The following is a 12189-nucleotide window of genomic DNA, read 5'->3' as shown; positions in this document are numbered from 1 at the left end:
CAAGCTTCTCAAGGGCAATTACGGATGAGCAACAAATGCTGGCCTTGCCAATCATGCCCACATCTCGTACAGAAACTAACAAAAAAAATCATGATTTTAAAGACCTCTAATTGGTCACCGCTCAGGCTTCTCGTTTCAAGAGAAAAGAGGCCCAAGCCTGTTCATCCTTTCCTGATAGGCTCACAGTTCTGGTATCATCCTTGTAAATCTTTTTTGCACCCTCTCCCATTCCTGTATATATCCTTTTTATAATATGACAACCAGAACTGGACACAATACTCCAACTGTGGTCTAATCAAGGTTCGATACAAGTTTTGCATAATTTTTTCACTTTTCAATTCTATCCCTCTAGAAATAGACAATGGTGCAAAAGTAGTCGAACCATTTTCACCTTTTTCAAAACTGAAAAAGAACTAGGAAAAGTGAAGTGACTCTCAAACAATGCACAATCATTGCATCAGTCATACAATACCTTGCTTCTCCTCTATTGGAAGCAAAGGATACTTTAGCTTTAAGACACAGTCCTTTTATTTACAGAACTTTGCAGCACTGTGTCAGTGCACAGTTTTAAGGCTGAACAGAATTTATGCTTAGATCCCTAGCTCAGCATGAGTTCCAGCCTGGCAATATCCTATCTACATAACTGCCTGACTGGAACGTCAACTCTGCTGCTCATGGGAGAGCGCTGCACGTGTTGGGCTGGATGTAGTCACGTCGGCAGGGCTAGTGATTGGTTGCTTAAAGGCCTGAATTGGCCTCTGGGCGGCAGTGTTCGTCCTTTCCTGCCCCCCCCGACTCAATCACGTTGCGATGGGAAGGCGACAGGTCCTCCGCACCCCACCTACCTTCGCAATTCTATGGGCGCCATCCCCCCGCCTCCTAGCCCATCTCTGGGGGGGCCCGTTAAATCCAGCCCGTTATGTACATGTCCTCTCACAGTAGTTATTAGGGCAGTACAGGATGGAGTGTCTACACTCTTAACAATACAAATTACTTTCAAGTAGGTAAAAAAAAACAAGTGCAGTGCAGTGGCTGCTCCTGAGCACTTTTTAAAATCCAGTTTGGCACTGCACTGGAATTGTGCTCCAGGTGGCCAACGTGCTAAGGCCAACCCTCCAGGATTGGCCTGGAGTCTCCAGACATTGAAGAGTAATCTCCAAGATACTGCTGCAAGCAACTCTGGAGAATAATTATAGCAGCATTAAAAATAAACGGTGTGTGTTTTGTAAAATTTGCTTTTTTTTACAGAACACTTCTGTTTATAAGTTACAAAAATATCAGAGATGGGGGAAATCAGCTACTTGGCTGTCAATCAAGAATCACCCAACTGGGTTAATGAAGAGACTTTTCAATTTCACATTGGCGAGGGCAGGCTGTGCCCCATGAGGCTGGACGTATTGGGCAACCAATGGCAGCAGTGTGGGGGTGGGGCAGTTGGGTGCAGGTGCTCATATAATAAAATCTTCCAAGAAAATGTCGAGGGTTGGAAACCCTCAGCCAACCTGAAGTGTAAGGTTTCCTCTTCTGAGAAGTTTCCCAACAGTCCACTCTATATTCAGGTGGGCCCCAACTTTTTCATAGTTTTGAAAGAGGAACTGTTTGGCAGGAATGTTAAAGCTGTACTGTAAACCCAACTTTAATCAAAAACAAAAAAAAAATCCCCTTTTATTTCTGATCCACCAAAAGAAGTTTATTTTTTCCCCACATAAACTCAACAGATTTTCGGTTTCCGGTAAAACTAAAACCGATTTAAAAATTGTGCTGGGATTTTGGCAAAACGTAATAATGGACTTCACCTCATGTGAAAAGAGCTACAACATACATAGCTGTGCCACATATGCTGACTTAACAGGGCTACACAAAGTCCTATAGCTTGTCGATGAACTATCTAAAGCAAACACTTTAACAATTACAACATTTATTTATAACTGGTCACTGTCCATTAAGAATCTCTGCTCTCTCTGCCAACACCCGACACCCACTCTTTTTTTGTTCCTCTTTTTAAAGTCTTGATATTAAACAGCTGTAAAGTTATTCACCATAAAGTTAAAAAGCTTTACAGTGAATTCAATAACTTAAATATCCCTACATATCTACTTGAAGAATAGATGCCTCCCCTGCTCCATCATCTCAAGGTATCAAAAATAATACACAGTATTTCATGCCATTAATGACAAACACAAAATGACAGGGACCTATCACCCACACAACTAGCCAACACACTTTTGAACCATTCCAATTTGGTCTAGATTGTTAAGAAGTAATCTCAAAAATATTTTCACAGCGATTTGTCTGAAAGTCGGGAGTTTACCTAAGTAAAGTTGCAAAGTGGTTACATCATTTTATAATTGCACCCGCTTATATTTCCAAGTGGAAAATATGGTTAACATTTCAGGGGCTTTACCTATGAACTCAATGCAGAAGGATACGTTCTTGCTCACCTCCCCAGGACTTCCGCCCATATATTTTCTTAACAAATGTGGTCAACTGTGAAGCAGCAGGAAACCGCAGTTCACGTGTTGATGGTAACACAGCACTAAAAAAGACAACTCGGACGGCGTAATGTCTTCAATGTTTTCTACGAAGTCTCACTTTAAGCACTACAACATAGAAACATGGAAAATAGGAGCATTTACATTCTGCAACCTTCACAGTTTGAGAAATGCAGACATTGTAAATTTCACTCATATATGAATTTGGGGGACGGGGGGGGGTGGGGAGGGGGGAGATGCAAACAATAACACTGTTGTACGTACATTCTGACCCTGATATTAGAACCTTCTTGTAACAAATGAACGGAAGCAACTATGGATAATTTAAAGTGGGAGTAATATGCTAACAGCTCCCCCGGCAAAGGCCGGTCATAGCAGTGACCGAGTACGTGGGTATGGAGAGCACAGATTATATTATGAAACTGGCCTGGGATAAGACCTGACACAAAAAGTAGTAACACGCAGTAGCAACGCACCACTGCTTCAATCTGCACTATTAAATACAAGCAAGTTTGGTCTGATTCTCGAGGACTCTTCCAAAATATTCTGCCTCTTGGACCCAACTCTTTTACCAATATGCTTCCAACTCTAGTTCCCCTCATAGAAACCACTTAAGACTTTTGACCTCAGGCCTGTCCCCAAGTATAAACAGTTTAAAGTGTGCCTTCCTACTTCTGCTGCTTCCTCTCCCGATTCCTTCCCCACTTGTTTATTTTTTTTAAATTTCCCTATTTTGGCCCACTTTCTACTCCATGGAGAAGACATTTACTAGCATTTTTCCTTTCTTAAAAAATTGAAGTCTGAAAGGACTTTTTAAAAATTTCAGCCACCATGGTTCCAGGTGATACAGATCCATCGCACATTAATTCTCCAAACAGAATAGCTACGCAGGCAATACGAAAAACATTTTGCATTGCTTCTATTTTAGTACCAGTATATATGCTCATAGGAACAGCAAAACAGTTTATCCTCAAACCCACCCTAAACATCGTCATAGAAGATCTACTAATTGATAAATATATTCATTACATTACCTGGCATTTATGGTGCAGAAACAGGCCTTACAGGTCCATGTTTATATATATGCTTCACTTGAGCCTCCTCAAACCTTATTTCATCTCACCCTATCACAGTATCCTCTGACTTCTTTCTCCCTTGTACTTATCTAGTTTCTGTTAAATATATCTGTGCTATTCACTTCCATTAGTCCAAGTTCCACATTCTAAACAGTTTCTGATGAATTCCTTATTGGAGTTATTAATGACTATTTCATATCTATGACTCCTAGTTTTGGACTCCCTCCAAGTGGAAACGTCTCTATATCCAAGGTGTTCCGATGAAGGGTCACTGACCCGAAACGTTAACTCTGCTTCTCTTTCCACAGATGCTGCCAGACCTGCTGAGTGGTTCCAGCATTTCTTGTTTTTATTTCAGATTTCCAACATCCGCAGCATTTTGCTTTTATCTATATCCAAGTTATTGAGCCCCTTCACAATGTTAAAGACCTCAACCATTTTACTTCTCTGCCTTCCCTTTTCCACAGAAAGAAGCCCCAGTCTGTTGCATCTTTCATTGCAATTCTAACTTCTCAGTTCTGGTAGCATCCCTGTAAATCTTTTTTTGCATCTTCTCCACTGCCTCCACATCCTTTTTGTAAAATGGAGACAAGAAATGAACACAGTACTCCAAGTGCAGTCTAACTATGGTTCGTTTCAGGTTTAACATAACTTCTCTACAACATCTGGAGACATTTATGCTTCAACAACTAGTGTTAGAATCCAATCACACAAGGCAAATATATCAGAACAAGATTTACTATTCCGGCATTCACTGTGTTAGCCTCATTAGCGTTCACATACTTGAATGCTGAAATAGCTTGTGGATGCCTCTAAAAATGTTGGAGGATGCATCTCCATCAAACTCGGAAGAAATTCCTAGGAGGTACATCACAGAACCTCCTCTGCGCATTCACCGCACCCCCTCCCATCAACTGCCCGACCCGCTGCATAGAAAATGTGAAAACAAGTGGGATTAATTTGATTGAGTGAAACCACAAAAAACATTATCTCCCTCCTACCCATCCCTAAAAAAGCTCAACACAATAAAATCTTATGTTTGATGCCAAGTTACAGTTCTCACACTCCTGGAGCACAAAACCAGTCCTATTGTTTGTGTATTTAAACTGTTCAAAAAACAAAGCAGAAATACATCGGCACAGCCACAAAAATAAAACTAAACCTCACAGCGTCAAAAATAAAATTATCAAACATAGAAAATCAAGCAAAAAGCAAAATACTGCAGATGCTGGAAATCTGAAACAAAAAACAGCAACAAACAGAAACAGTAATTTACTTCTACTCCTTTCAATTTAGTATACCGTATTCACTGCTCACAATGTGATCTCCTCTACACAGGGGAGACTAAACACAGACTGGGTGACCGCTTTGCAGAACAGCTTCACTCAGTCCGCAAGCGCGACTCTGAGCTTCCTGCCGCTTGTCATTTCAATTCTCCACCTTGCTCCCACTCTGACCTTTCTGTCCTTGGCCTGCTACACTGTTCAAATGAAGCTCAACACAAGCTCCAGGAATAGTACCTCATCTTTCAACTGGGCACTTTACAGCCTTCCGAACTCAACACTGAGTTCAACAATTTTAGATCATAACCTCTGCCCTCATTTTTTTTTCCTTTTCTTGTGTTTTTCTTTGCTAATTCCCCCCTCCCCACATTTCTTTCTTAATCCGTTTGCTTTCTGTTCTGCTATACTGCCATCCAGACACATCTTTTGTTTCTTTACTTGGATTTGTACCATGAAACCTTTTGCCATTTAATCTGTTCTGCCCTCCACCCTATCATAGATCTTCCCTTTTGTTCTTCACCTGCTCCCCCACCCCACCCACCCACCATTTCACTTGCTCAAAACCTAACACGTTTCTAATCTTTGCCAGTTCTGTTGAAAGGTCACAGACTTGAAACATTAACTCTGTTTCTCTCTCCACCGATGCTGCCAGACCTGCTGAGTATTTCCAGCATTTTCTGTTTTTGTTACAGAAAAATAAGTGCTTGGATTTTCCTGCCATTGATAAATTTACTGGTCAATTTTCCAACTCTTTTAATTACATCCAGTTTGTGCACCCACCAACCTTTCTCAGTTCTTGATAGTGCCCACATTCACTGTAAAGGTTCATCACTGTGGGTAGTTTGGTGGAATTACCAACCACCCACGTTAGTTTTGAGAGCAGTGCAAACTCTCATTGGTAACCAATTTGCCACTACGCTGAATATTCATTTTAAAACTGTCCCTCCTCGATTGTTCACAGATGAACGCGGGTCTTTGGTTGTGCAGGACTACAGTTGTGCACAGACACTGAAAAATACTCCTCCCCAACCCATGTTGAATTACTTCAGCACAATCCATAGAATATTTAAAAACAGGCACTCAGCACTGGCATGCGCATAGCTGGGATATCTGGTAAACTTACTGCTAGAAAATTTTGTAATAAACCTAATTATAAAAAATACATTCACATACCTCACAAGTCTCCTCAAATCCACAGCACATTGACCCACGACTCCTTAAACCTAAAATTTAAAAAATGTAAACATTTACTGAAATGTGATTATGCCTAGCATATACAGTGACCAAAAACCATTACACAATTAAGCCTGGTTAAAATAAAGATTCACCTTAACTGAAATGGAATTTCAACGTGTTGGCAACACAAACATTAAACCACAACTATAAGGTTTAGAGAGAGACGCAACACCCTGCTTGGTTCTTTTAGGAATACTGCACAACATCACAATAGAAGTTGCCCTGTTACCCGTCCCCAACGTAATCACTCTATATATCTACAACTGAGCAGCGATGGAAGAATTTTCAAACATAATCACTGAAACTGGAGCTAAAATTAAGCATAATAGCACAAGGTGTAATTTTAACCTAATTTGCTGGACAGAAAGCCCACATGATGGGGAAGTTTTACACTCGCCCATTATGACTCTCAGTTTACTTTAGTGGAAAGTAAAACCGGGTGGGTTGTAAAAGCAACATTGCACCCAATCCCGACAGTTTTCCAACAAGCGGGTTAGGTTAAACTTGCATCATGACTCTCAGGTGACCAGTCATAGGCTTTCACCTCAAATTCCTCATATGAAAACGTCCTGATCTCAAATATGCTGCTGAAAGAAAGCATTAGAGATTATTGCTATTTTGTGGAAATGTATCCAACTGAATCAGACTAAGGGTCACCCTGGATCCAAGCATAGCGCCAAATACCTGGAAGCAATTCATCTATCCACCCTCTCAGCTCAAAAATGGCAGGAGGGACAGAGTACACAACACTGATAAATTATGATTGGGATAGTATATACCATGAAGTACAATCCAATCTGTGAATCAACTAAGTACATCTTGAATGTCAGTTATATAGTACACTGTCCTGCACCACTAGCTATGAAGTCAAATAACTGCTCCATATTCAATCCCCCTTTCCTCTCCAAAGTCTTTGAACTTGGTGCCACCTTCCAAATTCACGTCTATCTTTCTTGACCCTCCATGCTTGAAACTCTCCAGTTGGCTTTCCACCTCTGCCACATCACTGAAACCATCCTCAAAGTCATAAATGACATCCTATTTGCCTGTGACTGTGGTAAACTATCCCTCCTCATCATTCTCGATTGGTTTACAGCCTCTGATACAGTTGATGACACCATCCTCCTCCAACACCTCTCGTCCGTTGGCCAGCTGGGTGGGACTGCCCTTGCCTGGTTCCATTCTTAATTATCCACTCGTAGCCAGAAAATCACCTGCAATGGCTTCCCTTCCCACTCCTGCACCATTATCTCTGGAGTCCCCAAAGGATCTATCCTAGGCCCGGTCCTATTTCTCATCTGAGTCTGCCCTTCATTGACATCAGCTGACAGCGAAAGCAAAATACTATGGAAATCTTTAATAAAACAGAAAATGCTGGAAATACCCAGCAAGTCAGGAGACATCTGTGGAGAGGGGAACATGAATGAACCTTAAAGACCACTCTGTTTCTCTCTCCACAGATACTGCCTGACCTGAATATTTCTAGCATTTTCTACATTGACATGAGAAAACGTAACATTAGGTTCCACATGTACACTGATGATACCCAGCTTTACCTCACCACTACCTTGCTCGACCCCTCCACTGCCTCTGATTTGTCGCGCTGCTTGTCCGTCATCCAGGATTAAATATTGGGATGACTGAAGCTGTTGTCTTTGGTCCCCATCTTGAACTACTGTTCCCTAGCCACCAACTCTATCCTTCTCCCTGGCAACTGTCTGAAGCTGAACCAGACAGTTTGCAACCATAGTGTCATATATGACCCTAGGCTGAGCTTCCAACCCCATATCCATTCTATTGCCAAGATTGCCTACTTCAACTGCCATTACATCGCCCGTCGCTGCCCCTGCCTCAGCCTATCTGTTGCTGAAACCCTCAACCATGCCTTTGTTGCCTCTAGACTTGACTATGCTAATGCTCTCCTAATTGGCCTCCCACCTTGCACCCACCATAAACTTGAGCTCTTCCAAAATTTTGCTGCCTGAATCTCAACTTCACCCATTTACCCCTGCGCTCATTGAATTACATTTGCTTCCCGTCGGGCAACATTTCCATTTTAAAATTCTCATTCTGGTTTTCAAAACCCTCCATGCTTTCACCCCTTCTCCATCTCTGTAACCTCCTCCAGTTTTACAAAACTCTGAGATCTTTGTACTCCTCCGATTCTGGCCTTTTGCACATTCCTGATTTACATCACTCCACTATGGCAGCCGTGCTTTCAGCTGACTCGGGCCGAAGCTCTGGAATTCCCTCCCTAAACCTCTCTACTGCTCTCTTCCTCTAAGATGCTGAGTAAAACCTACCTCCTTGGGGTTTGATACAACTGAATGGGTTGCAAGGCCATTTCAGAGGGCAGTTAAGAGTCAACCACATTGTGGGTCTGGAGTCACATGTAAGCCAGACTGGGTAAGAACAGAAGATTTCTTTTCCTGAAGGACATTAGTGAACCAGATGGGTTTTTATGACAATTGGTAGTTTCATGATCATCATTACTGCGACTGGCATTTTATTCCACATTTATTAATTAATTGAATTTAAATTTCCCTGTCTACCGTGGTGGAATTTGAACCTGGAGCATTCGTCCAGGTCTCAGTATCTAGTCCAGTAACATAACCACTATGCTATTGTCCCCCTAACCTACAGTCTCACTTGGCAACTGTTTCCTTCAACAGAATGAAACGCTCAGTGCAAGTTCATTCTTAGTGGTGCCAGAATAGGAGAATCTGTTGTATTTTGGTGTACCTCATGGTACTGAGGTCTGTTGACCAACACTGGTTAGACACTACATCAAAGACAACTGGCCCCATCATGGTGAGGAAGACATTAATTTTATCCTCATCGCTTATTTTATTTGCTTTCATCCAAATGTTAAAACTTCATTCATAATTACTCCATTTGAATTCCTCCAAACAAGCTTTTTGTGCCATTTTATTCCATGAAACTACATACACCACTTAGTCTAAATTTACATCTGCGAAAATTTCATATGTCCTGTGGTGCAAAAAATGCCATAGCCTTTATCCTATGTACCGTACACTAACACATTGAGCTATGCAGGAATGCGACATGTACACACAAAGCAAATCATCTAAACCGCTCAAACATCCTCAAATTCAACTTCAGGGGTTCCTAAAGAGTGTCACAATGTTCTCTGGGCCTTGATTATTTCACTGAACCATTAAAAAAAAAAAATCCCTTCTTCGTCACCATCTTTCTGTGATGTTTGGGGTGGAAATAACTCACAGGGAGGTGCTACTTAATCGGTCATGTTGTCTCCCCCTTTATTCCTATCTCATCCCAACAGATAGGGCAATATTACAATACAATCAGCTCTTACCATATACTACAGTCCCTCACTATCATTACTAAATTTTTGGGTAATTCTTCTGTAAAATGCTCGACACCACCAGCATCATGCACAATATTAACAAGGGAGAAAAGGAGAACTGAGACAGCACAACACGACATTTCCTTACTTTAGTTACAACAAATAAAAAAGAAAAGCCAGAAGAAACTTTCACAGTGAAGATGCAAGTATTTGCACCCTCACATGAGCAGCTCATAGAAGCCTGTGTAAAAGTGTGACTTCTAGACAGTACACTACAGCAGCCAACAAGGATGGGTGAAGTGCTCAATTAAATCTGTCCTTAGGTTAAATAATATTCCATCCCTTTCCAGCATTGAGGGGACAGGGAATCCAGATTTCTGTTGCACTATGTGGGCCCATTTCTTTTTCTGTGGAATGTTAACGTGATCCAGCATGTTCCAAGTCATTTCGCTGCGCAAGGGACGGCTTTCAGCGATGGTGAGTGAGCGAGTGAGGCCTGGGCTGGTTACCAAGGCAACTTTTTCAGGCCCAGTGACATAGTGTTACGTTACTGAAGGACATTGCAGACAGAAGCTGGAGGTGGTCACTGTGCAGCCTCAGAGTTATAATCAGGGCTAATTCAAACACTGGAGATCACAGTATGCCGGGCATGTGGAATATTATGGGCCCAGATGGAAGGACCTCCAGCCTGAGGGGTTGGCTACAGGGTCTGTTGCCATTCAGTCTGGCTGTGACTGCAGCCAACGTCCTGACAGCTGTGCAGGACCCAGTAAGAAGGCAGAAGTCAATTTTACAATTTATATAAATGACCTGGATGAAGGGACCGAAGGTATGGTTGCTAAATTTGCTGATGACACAAAGTTAAGTAGTAAAATAAGTTGTGAAGAGGACCATAAGGAGGCTACAAAGGGCTATAGATAGGTTAAGTGAGTGGGCAGAGATCTGGCAAATGGAGTATAATGTGGGAAAGTGGAAAATTGTCCATTTTGACAGGAAGAATAAAAAAGAAGCATATTATCTAAATGGTGAGAGATTGCAGAGCACTGAGATGCAGAAGGATCTGGCTGTCCTAGTGCATGAATCACAAAAGGTTAGTATGCAGGTTCAGCAAGTAATTAGGAAAGCTAATAGAATATTATTGTTTATTGCAAGGGGAATTGAATACAAAAGTAGGGAGGGTATGCTTCAGCTATCCAGGCCATTGGTGAGACCACAACTGGAGTATTATGTCCAGTATTAGTCTCCTTATTTAAGGAAGCATGTAAATGCATTGGAAACATGTCAGAGAAGGTTTACTAGACTAATAAGTGGAATGAGCGGGTTGTCTTTTGAGGAAAGGTTGGACAGGCTAGGCTGGAGTTTAGAACAGCAAGAAGTGACTTGATTAAACATACAAGATTCTGAGGGGTCTTGACAGGGTGGATGTGGAAAGGATGTTTCCTCTTGTGGGAGAATCTAGAACTAGAGGTTACCATTTAAAAATAAGGGGTCGCCCATTTAACACAGAAATGAGGAGAAACCTTTTCTCTCAGAGAGTTGAGAATCTTTGGAACTCTTCCTCAAAAGGCAGTGGAAGCAGAGTATTTGAATATTTTTAAGGGAGACGTAGATAGATTCTTGATAAGCAACAGGGTGAAAAGTTATCACCAAAGCGCTGAGTGGCCTATTCCTGATCCTAATTTGTATGTCAAAGTTAAAAGTGCAGCTGTTGGAATCTGACACGTAAACTTAAAAGCATCTGAAAAGAGAAGGTAAAGAGAGAGACTTGCATTTACATAGTGCCTTTCACAACCTCAGGGTGTCCCTGTCTGCTTTCGAACCAGATGAAAAGGATAGTCATGAATGATCAAGATGCCCAAATTAACTTTAATTATTTGAAGCAGTCCAATGAAGACACCCAGTCTGACTCCGAATCTGCATCGCCGTGCCTTCCTTTCCTGTAATTGCAATACTTCAAGAGCTCAGTTTAACTCAGCCATAACATTTTGAATGCATATCACACTAAGATCCGTCCCTCATCTTGGCAGAGTTGGAAACCCCAAAAAAGCAGCATGCACCACACAATCAACATCAGCTACAAATATGTTGAACACCTGCTTCAAAAGCTTGATCAAGAAGCTATAACTGGGCCTCATTAAAATACCATTCAGGTTCCCAAAGCCCAATTTGAGCAACACGCTGATCTGTTGCCCAGTCTATTTTATTTGTCCCTGCCAGCTACTGTCATCCTGTCCAAGACGAGAACATTATATAATACTGACCAGATAGGATCAGTCAGAGAGCAAAAGAATGAAGGTCAATAATCTCTCATATAATTGCACTGAAGCTCAAGGAAACGGGAGTGAATGAGCAGGAAGAGGTTAGCCACATAAGCCGATGGAGGTGGGCAACTCCAACAGGTCTAAAAGTGAGTCATGACCTGCATTCAGAAAAATGAGTTAAAACTCTTCACATAGTTTTCAGAACTAAAACTAAGTCGATGCTTCATGAACTTAAGTGAATTCAAAACGATCAGAAGCAAAATGGTGAAAATCTGAAATAAAAACAGAAAATGCCGGAAGTACTCAGCAGGTCAGGCAGCATGTGAGGAGAAAGGAAGGAAGCGAGCTAACATTTCAGGTCGATGACCCTTTGTCATAACTCTGAAACATTGACTTGAAACATTAACTCTTTCTCTCTCCACAGATGCTGAGTGTTTCCAGCATTTTCCATTTTTGTATCAAAAAGATCAGAATTTGATTCTAATAAAATTTCTGGACACTGACAGACATAAC

At 41.6% G+C, this 12189-nt stretch overlaps 1 protein-coding gene across 3 annotated transcripts in view; it reads right to left on the bottom strand.

The window, feature by feature from the left end:
- The window catches only part of LOC137369457 (tyrosine-protein kinase JAK2-like), a 289126-nt gene that overhangs the window by 205230 nt on the left and 71707 nt on the right, over window positions 1-12189 (bottom strand). For 2 of the 3 annotated variants that reach the window (XM_068030695.1, XM_068030694.1), the window contains exon 2: window positions 6025-6074. The exons of the other annotated variant lie outside the window; for it this stretch is intronic. The gene's annotated coding sequence lies outside the window, so the exon portion shown is untranslated. The remainder of the gene's footprint in view (window positions 1-6024; window positions 6075-12189) is intronic. 3 annotated transcript variants of the gene reach the window in all.

The sequence above is a fragment of the Heterodontus francisci genome, chromosome 4 (genome assembly GCF_036365525.1).
Source record: "Heterodontus francisci isolate sHetFra1 chromosome 4, sHetFra1.hap1, whole genome shotgun sequence".
Lineage (NCBI taxonomy): Eukaryota > Metazoa > Chordata > Chondrichthyes > Heterodontiformes > Heterodontidae > Heterodontus > Heterodontus francisci.
This window is presented reverse-complemented; position numbering and strand designations above follow the sequence as displayed.